Raw genomic sequence first — 8493 nt, forward strand, 5'->3', positions numbered from 1 at the left:
TTTCCAATTGGTTTCAAAGAACATTTTTATTTCTGCCTTCATTTCATTATTTATCCAGTAAGCATTCAGGAGTAGGTGTTCAGTTTCCAACTCAAAACTGTTGTGTGGTTTTGAGTGAGTGTATTAATCCTGAGTTCTAATTTGATTGCACTGTGGTCTGAGAGACTGTTGATTATCATTTCCATTCTTTTGCATTTGCTGAGGAGCATTTTACTTCCAATTATATGGTCAATTTTAGAATAAGTGTGATGTGGTGCTGAGAAGAATGTATATTCTAAGACTATGCTTTCAGGGATCATTTCTATAGTTTGTTACTAGAGAAGTTTCTCTGAATGTGTAGAGCACCAAATAAAATACCTAAAATACAACTAACAAGGAACGTAAAGGACCTCTTCAAGGAGAACTACAAATCACTGCTCAATGAAATAAGAGAGGACACAAACAGATGGAGAAACATTCCATGTTCATGGTTAGGAAGAATTAATATCGTGAAAATGGCCATACTGCCCAAAGTAATTTACAGATTGAACGCTATCCCCATCAAGCTTCCAATGACCTTCCTCACAGAACTGGAAAAAAACCACTTTAAACTTCATATGGAACCAAAAGACAGCCCGCATAGCCAAGTCAATTCTAAGCAAAATGAACAAAGCGGGAGGCATCACACTACCGGACATCAAACTCTACTACAAGGCTACAGTAATCAAAACAGCATGGTACTGGTACCAAAACAGAGATATAGACCAATGGAACAGAACAGAGGCGTCGGAGGTGACACAACATATCTACAACCACCCGATCTTTGACAAACCTGAAAAAAACAAGCAATGGGGAAAGGATTCCCTGTTCAATAAGTGGTGTTGGGAAAACTGGCTAGCCATATGCAGAAAGCAGAAACTCGACCCCTTCCTGACACCTTACACTAAAATTAACTCCAGATGGATTAAAGACTTAAACATAAGACGTAACACCATAAAAACACTAGAAAGGAAACCTAGGCAAAACCATTCAGGACATAGGTGTAGGCAAGGACTTTATGACCAAAACACCAAAAGCATTGGCAACAAAAGCCAAAATAGACAAATGGGACCTAATCAAACTCCACAGCTTCTGCACGGCAAAAGAAACAGTCAATAGAGTGAATCGGCAACCAACAGAATGGGAAAAAATTTTTGCAGCCTATCCTTCTGACAAAGGGCTGATATCCAGAATTTACAATGAACTAAAAAAGATTTACAAGAAAAAAAGAAACAAGCCCATTCAAAAATGGGCGAAGGATATGAACAGATACTTTACAAAAGAAGACATACATGAGGCCAACAAACATATGAAAAAATGCTCATCATCACTGGTCATTAGAGAAATGCAAATCAAAACTACATTGAGATACCATCTCATGCCAGTTAGAATGGCGATCATTAAAAAATCTGGGGAAAACAGATGCTGGAGAGGATGTGGAGAAACAGGAACACTTTTACACTGTTGGTGGGAGTGTAAATTAGTTCAACCACTGTGGAAAACAGTGTGGCGATTCCTCAAGGACCTAGAAATAGAAATTCCCATTTTCTATCAGCAATCCCATTACTGGGTATATATCCAAAGGATTATAAATCGTTCTACTATAAGGACACATGCACACGAATGTTCATAGCAGCACAGTTTACAATAGCAAAGACCTGGAACCAACCCAAATGCCCATCGATGATAGACTGGACAGGGAAAATGTGGCACATATACACCATGGAATATTATGCAGCCATTAAAAACTAGGAGTTCACATCCTTCATAGGGACATGGATGAACCTGGAAAACATCATTCTCAGCAAACTGACACAAGAACACAAAATCAAACACCACATGTTCTCACTCATAGGTGGGTGTTGAACAAGGAGAACACATGGACACAGGGAGGGGAGCACTATACACGGGGGTCTGTTGGGGGGGAGGCGGGATAGCGGGGTGTGGGGAGTTGGGGAGGGATAGCATGGGGAGAAATGCCAGATATAGGTGAAGGGGAAGGAGGCAGCAAATCATACTGCCACGTATGCACCTATGCAACAACCTTGCATGTTTTTCACATGTACCCCCAAACCTAAAATGCAATAAAAAAAAAAAAAGAATGTATATTCTGTGTATTTGTGTGGAGAGTTCTGTAGTTGTCTATTAGGTCTGCTTAGTCTGGATGAGTTCAAGTCCTGCAAATCCTTGTTAATTTTCTCTAGTGTTGATCTAATATAGACAGTGGGGTGTTAAAAAGTCTCCCACTACTATTGTGTGGGAGTTTAATCTCTTTTAGGTCATTAAGAACTTGCTTTATGTATCTGAGTGCTCCTGTATTGGGTGCATATATATTTAGGATAGTTAGCTCTTCTTGTTGCATTGATCTCTTTACTATTATGTCAAGCCCTTTTTTTGTCTCTCTTGATCTTTGTTGGTTTAAAGTCTGTTTTGTCAGAGACTAGGATTGCCACTCTTGCTTTTCGCTCCCTATTTGCTTGGTAGATCTTCCTCCACCCTTTTATTTTGAGCCTATGTGTGTCTTTGAATGTGAGATGGGTCTCCTGAATACAGCACATTGATGGGCTTGACTCTTTATCCAATTTGCCAGTCTCTGTCTTTTGATTGGGGCATTTAGCCCATATACATTGAAGGTTAATGTTGTTATGTGTGAATGTGATCTGCCATTTTGATGCTAGCTGGTTGTTTTACCCATTAGTTGATGCAGGTTCTTCATAGTGTCAATGGTCTTTACATTTGATATGTTTTTGCAGTGGCTGGTATTGGTTGTTCTTTTCCATGTTTAGTGCTACTTTCAGGAGCTCTTTCAAGGCAGGCCTGGTGGTGACAAAATCTCAGCAGTTGCTTGTCTGCAAAGGATTTTATTTCTCCTTTGCTTATGAAGCTTAGTTTGGCTGAATATGAAATTCTGGGTTGAAAATTATTTTAAGGAGGTTGAATAATGGCCCCTCTCTCTTCTGGCTTGTTGGGTTTCTGCTGAGAAATCCGCTGTGAGTCTGACGGGCTTCCCTTTGTGGGTAACCCAACCTTTCTCTCTGGCTGCCCTTAGCATTTTTTCCTTCATTTCAACCCTGGTGAATCTGACAATTATGTGTCTTGGGGTTACTCTTCTTGAGGAATATCTTTGTGGTGTTCTCTGTATTTCCTGAATTTGAATGTTGCCCTGCCTTGCTAGAGTGGGCATGTTCTCCTACATAATATCCTGAAGAGTGTTTTCCAGTTTGGTTTCATTCTCCCCATCACTTTCAGGCACACCGATCAAATGTAGATTAGGTCTTTTCACATAATCCTATGTTTCTTGGAGACTTTGTTTCTTTCTGTTTACTCTTTTTTTCCTAATCTTGCCTTCTTGTTTTATTTCATTGAGTTGTTCTTCACTCTCTAATATCCTTTCTTCTGATTGTTCAATTTGGCTATTGAACGTTGTGTATGCTTCACGAAGTTCTCATGCTGCGTTTTTCAGCTCCATCAAGTCATTTATGTTCTTCTCTATGCTGGGTATTCTAGTTAGCATTTTGTCTAACCTTTTTTCAATGTTCTTAGCTTCTTTGCTTTGGGTTAGAGTATGCTCCTTTAACTCAGAGAAGTTTGTTGTTGTCCACCTTCTGAAGCCTGCTTCTGTCAGTTTGTCAAACTCATTCTCCATCCTGTTTTGTTCCTTTGCTGGTGAGGAGTTGTGATCCCTTGGAGGAGAAGAGGCATTCTGGGTTTTCGAGATTTCATCCTTTTTGCTTTGGTTTCTTCCCATCTTCATGGATTTATCTACCTTTGGTCTTTGAAGTTGGTGATCTTTGGATGGGTTCTCTGAGTGAACATCCTTTCTCTTCATGTTTAAACTATTTCTTTGTTTTAGTTTTTCTTCTAACAGTCAGTTTGCTGGAGGTTCACTCCAGACCCTGCTTGCCTGGGAATCACTCATGGGGGCTGCAGAACAGCAAAGATTGCTGCCTGTTCCTTCCTCTGATAGCTTCCTCCCAGAATAGTACCCACCAGGTGCCGGTCAAACTGTCCTCAATGAGGTGTCTCCCAGTCAGGACACACAGGGGTCAGGGAGCCACTTGAGGAGGCAGTCTTTCCCCTATTGGAGCTTGAACGCTGTTCTGAGAGATATGTTGCTCCCTTCAGAGCTGCCAGGCAGGGATATTTAAGTCTGCTGATGCTGAACCCACAACTTTCCCTTTTCCCAGGTGCTCTGTCCCAGGAAGTTAGGGGCTTTATTTATAAGTCCCTGACAGGGTGCTGCCTTGTTTCAGAGATGCACTTCCAAGCAGTAAGGGAGTCTAGTGACAGCCTGCCTGCAGAGACCCTACTGAGCTGCCATGGGCTCTGCTGAGTTACTGAGTTCCCAGCAACTCTTTTACACAGGTGAGGTTAAAACCACCTATGCGAGCCTCAGCAATGGCGGATGCCACCCCCCGACCCCTAACTGAGCTGGAATGTCCGAGATCAAGCTCAGACTGCTGTGCTGGCTGTGAGAATTCAAGCCAGTGGATTTTAGTTTGCTGGTCTTTGTGGGGGTAGGACCCACCAAGCCACGGTGGGTCCCACTGTGGCTCGGCTTCAGCTCTTTTCAGGGGAATGAGCGGTTCTGTCTCGCTGGTATTCCACGTGGCACTGGGATATGAGAAAAAAATTGCTGTGGCTAAATGTCTACTCAGTTTTGTGCTGGAATCCCGGGACACTGGTGGTGTAGGCACCAGAGGGAATATACTGATCTGGGGGTTGTGAATGCCATGAGAAAAGCATGGTATATGAGCCAGAGTGCTGGAGTTTTGGGAAAGTCCCTGATGACTTCCCTTGGCTAGGAGAGGGAGTTCTCCAGCCCCTTGCACTTCCCAGGTGAGGCAATGCCCCACCCTGCTTTGGCTTGCCCTCCTTGGGCTGCACCCACTCTCTAACCAGTCCCAATGAGATGAACCGGGTACCTTGGTTGGAAATGGAAATCACTCCCATTCTGCATCACTCTCGCTAGGAACTGTGCACCAGAGCTGTTCCTACTTGGCCATCTTGGCAGATGCCCTATCAATTCATTTTTAACTATTACATCATTATGTTTAAGAATTATCTTTGTAAACCACATATGATCTTTAAACTGGCCAAGTTTTTTTTTTCTTTTTTATTATTTATTGCATTTTAGGTTTTAGGGTACATGTGAATAACATGCAAGACTGTTGCACAGGTATACACATGGCAGTGTGATTTGTTGCCTTCCTCTCCATCACCTATATCTGGCATTTCTCCCCATGCTATCTCTTCCTAACTCCACACCCCCCACTGTCCCTCCCCTATTTCCCCCAGACAGACCCTAGTGTGTGATGCTCCCCTCCCTGTATCCATGTGTTCTCATTGTTCGACAACCACCTATGAGTGAGAACATGTGGTGTTTGATTTTGTGTTCTTGTGTCAGTTTGCTGAGAATGATGGTTTCAAGGTTCATCCATGTCTCTACAAAGGACACGAACTTATCACTTTTTTATGGCTGCATAGTATCCCATGGTGTATATGTGCCACATTTTCCCTGTCCAGTCTATCATCGATGGGCATTTGGGTTGGTTCCAGGTCTTTGCTATTGTAAACTGTGCTGCAATGAACATTCATGTGCATGTGTCCTTATATTAGAATGATTTATAATACTTCAGATATATACTCAGTAATGGGATTGCTGGGTGAAATGGAATTTCTATTTCGAGGTCCTTGAGGAATCGCCACACTGCCTTCCACAATGGTTGGACTAATTTATACTTTCACCAACAGTAAAAGTGTTCATATTTCTCCACATCCTCTCCAGCATCTGTTGTCTCCAGATTTTTTAATGATCGCCATTCTAACTGGTTTGAGATGGTATCCCAATATAGTTTTGATTTGCATTTCTCTAATGACTAGTGATGATGAGCATTTTTTCGTATGTTTGTTGGCCTCATATATGTCTTCTTTTGTGAAGTGTCTGTTCATATCCTTTGCCCACTTTTGAATGGGTTTGTTTTTTTCTTGTGAATCTGTTTTAGTTCTTTGTAGATTCTGGATATTAGCCCTTTGTCAGATGGGTAGATTGCAAAATTTTTTCCCATTCTGTTGGTTGCTGATTCACTCTTACGACTGTTTCTTTTGCTGTGCAAAAGCTGTGGAGTTTGATTAGGTCCCATTTGTCTATTTTGGCTTTAGTTGTCATTGCTTTTGGTGTTTTGGTCATGAAGTCCTTGTTATGACTATGTCCTGAATGGTTTTGCCTAGATTTTCTTCTAGGGTTTTTATGGTGTTAGGGCTTATGTTTAAGTCTTTAATCCATCTGGAGTTAATTTTAGTGTAAGGTGTCAGGAAGGGGTCCAGTTTCTGCTTTCTGCATATGGCTAGCCAGTTTTCCCCATCACCACTTATTAAACAGGGAATCCTTTCCCCATTGCTTGTTTTTGTCAGGTTTGTCAAAGACCAGATGGTTGTAGATGTGTGGCATTGCTTCCGAGGCCTCTGTTCTGTTCTATTGGTCTATATCTCTGTTTTGGTACCAGTACCATGCTGTTTTGATTACTGTAGCCTTGTAGTATAGTTTGAAGTCAGGCAACATGATGCCTCCAGCTTTGTTCTTTTTGCTTAGAATTGATTTGGCTATGTTCATTTTGCTTAGAATTGACTTGGCTATGCGGGCTCTCATTTGGTTCCATATGAAGTTTAAGGTGGTTTTTTCGAATTCTGTGAAGGAGGTCTTTGGTAGCTTGATGGGAATAGCGTTGAATCTGTAAATTACTTTGGGCAGTATTGCCATTTTCATGACATTGATTCTTCTTAACCATGAGCATGTAATATTTCTCCATCTGTTTGTGTCCTCTCTTATTTCCTTGAGCAGTGGTTTGTAGTTCTCCTTGAAGAGGTCCTTTACATTGTTAGTTGTATTCCTAGGTATTTTATTCTCTTTGTAGCTATTGTGAATGGCAGTTTGTTCTTGATTTGGCTCTCTTTATGTCTCTTATTGGTATATAGGAATGCTTGTGATTTCTGCACGTTGATTTCATATCCTTAGACTTTGCTGAAGTTACTTATTAGTTTCAGGAGATTTTCGGCTGAGACGATGGGGTCTTCTAGATATACAATCATGTCATCTTCAAATAGAGACTATTTGACTTCCTCCTTTCCTGATTGAATACCCTTTATTTCTTTTTCTGGCCTGATTGCTCTGGCTAGAGCTTCCAATACTATATTAAATAGGAGTGGTGGGAGAGGGCATCCTTGTCTAATGCCAGATGTCAAAGGGAATGCTTCCAATTTTTTGCCCATTCAGTATGGTATTGGCTATGGGTTTTTCATAAATATCTTTTATTATTTTGAGATATGTTCTGTTGATATGTAGTTTATTGAGAATTTTTAGCATAAAGGGCTGTTGAATTTTGTGGAAGGCCTTCTCTGTATCTATTGAGATAATCATGTGGTTTTTGTTTTTGGTTCTGTTTATGTGGTGAATTACGTTTATAGACTTGCATATGTTGAGCTAGACTTGCATCCCTGGGATGAAGGCTACTTGATCATGATGGATAAGCTTTTAGATGTGCTGTTGTAATCGGTTTGCCAGTATTTTATTGAAGATTTTTGCATCTATGTTCATCATGGATATTGGCCTGAAATTTTCTTTTCTTGTAGAGTCTCTGCCAGGTTTTGGTATTAGGATGATGTTGGTCTCATAAAATGATTTCGGAAGGATTTCCTCTTTTTGGATTATTTGGAAAAGTTTCAGAAGGAATGGTACCAGCTCCTCTTTTTATGTTTGGTAGACTTTAGCTGTGAACCCATCTAGACCTGGGCTTTTTTTGGTTGGTAGGCTACAAATTGCTGCCTCAAATTCAGCCCTTGTTATTGGTCGATTCAGGGTTTTGACTTCTTTCTGGTTTAGGCTTGGGAGGATGCAAGTATCCAGGAATGTATCCATTTCTTCCAGGTTTACTAGTTTATGTCCATAGAGTTGTTTGTAATAATCTCTGATGATGGTTTATATTTCTGTGGAATCTGTGGTGATATCCCCTTTATCGTTTTTTATTGCATCTATTTGATTATTCTTTTCTTTTTTATTATTCTGGACAGTGGTGAGTCTATTTTGTTGATCTTTTGGAAAAACCAGCTCCTGGATTTATTGATTTTTTGAAGGGTTTTTTGTGTCTCTATCTCCTTCAGTTCTGCTCTGATCTTAGTTATTTCTTGTCTTCTGCTAGGTTTTGAGTTTTTTTGATCTTGCTACTCTAGCTCTTTCAATTTTGATGATAGGGCATCGATTTTAGATCTTTCCTTGCTTCTAATATGGGCATTATTGCTATATATTTTCCTCTAGACACTGCTTTAAATGTGTCCCTGAGATTCTGTTGTGTTGTGTCTCTGTTCTCGTTTGCTTTGAAGAACATCTTTTTTATTTTTTAATCAAAAATAATCACTACTATTTTATTCCAAAATTTGCTTGCCTAAATGCTTAAGAAATATGTCTTTTTAATGATAAAA

The 8493-nt window shown here is 40.4% G+C and overlaps 1 pseudogene; it reads left to right on the top strand.

The window, feature by feature from the left end:
* Positions 1–276: 276 nt before the first annotated feature.
* LOC135277891 (small nucleolar RNA U3) lies at positions 277–355 on the top strand (annotated as a pseudogene).
* Positions 356–8493: the final 8138 nt, after the last annotated feature.

Source organism: Aotus nancymaae, unplaced genomic scaffold (assembly GCF_030222135.1).
Source record: "Aotus nancymaae isolate 86718 unplaced genomic scaffold, 86718_ANA_hifiasm-v0.15.2.pri h1tg000033l, whole genome shotgun sequence".
NCBI lineage: Eukaryota > Metazoa > Chordata > Mammalia > Primates > Aotidae > Aotus > Aotus nancymaae.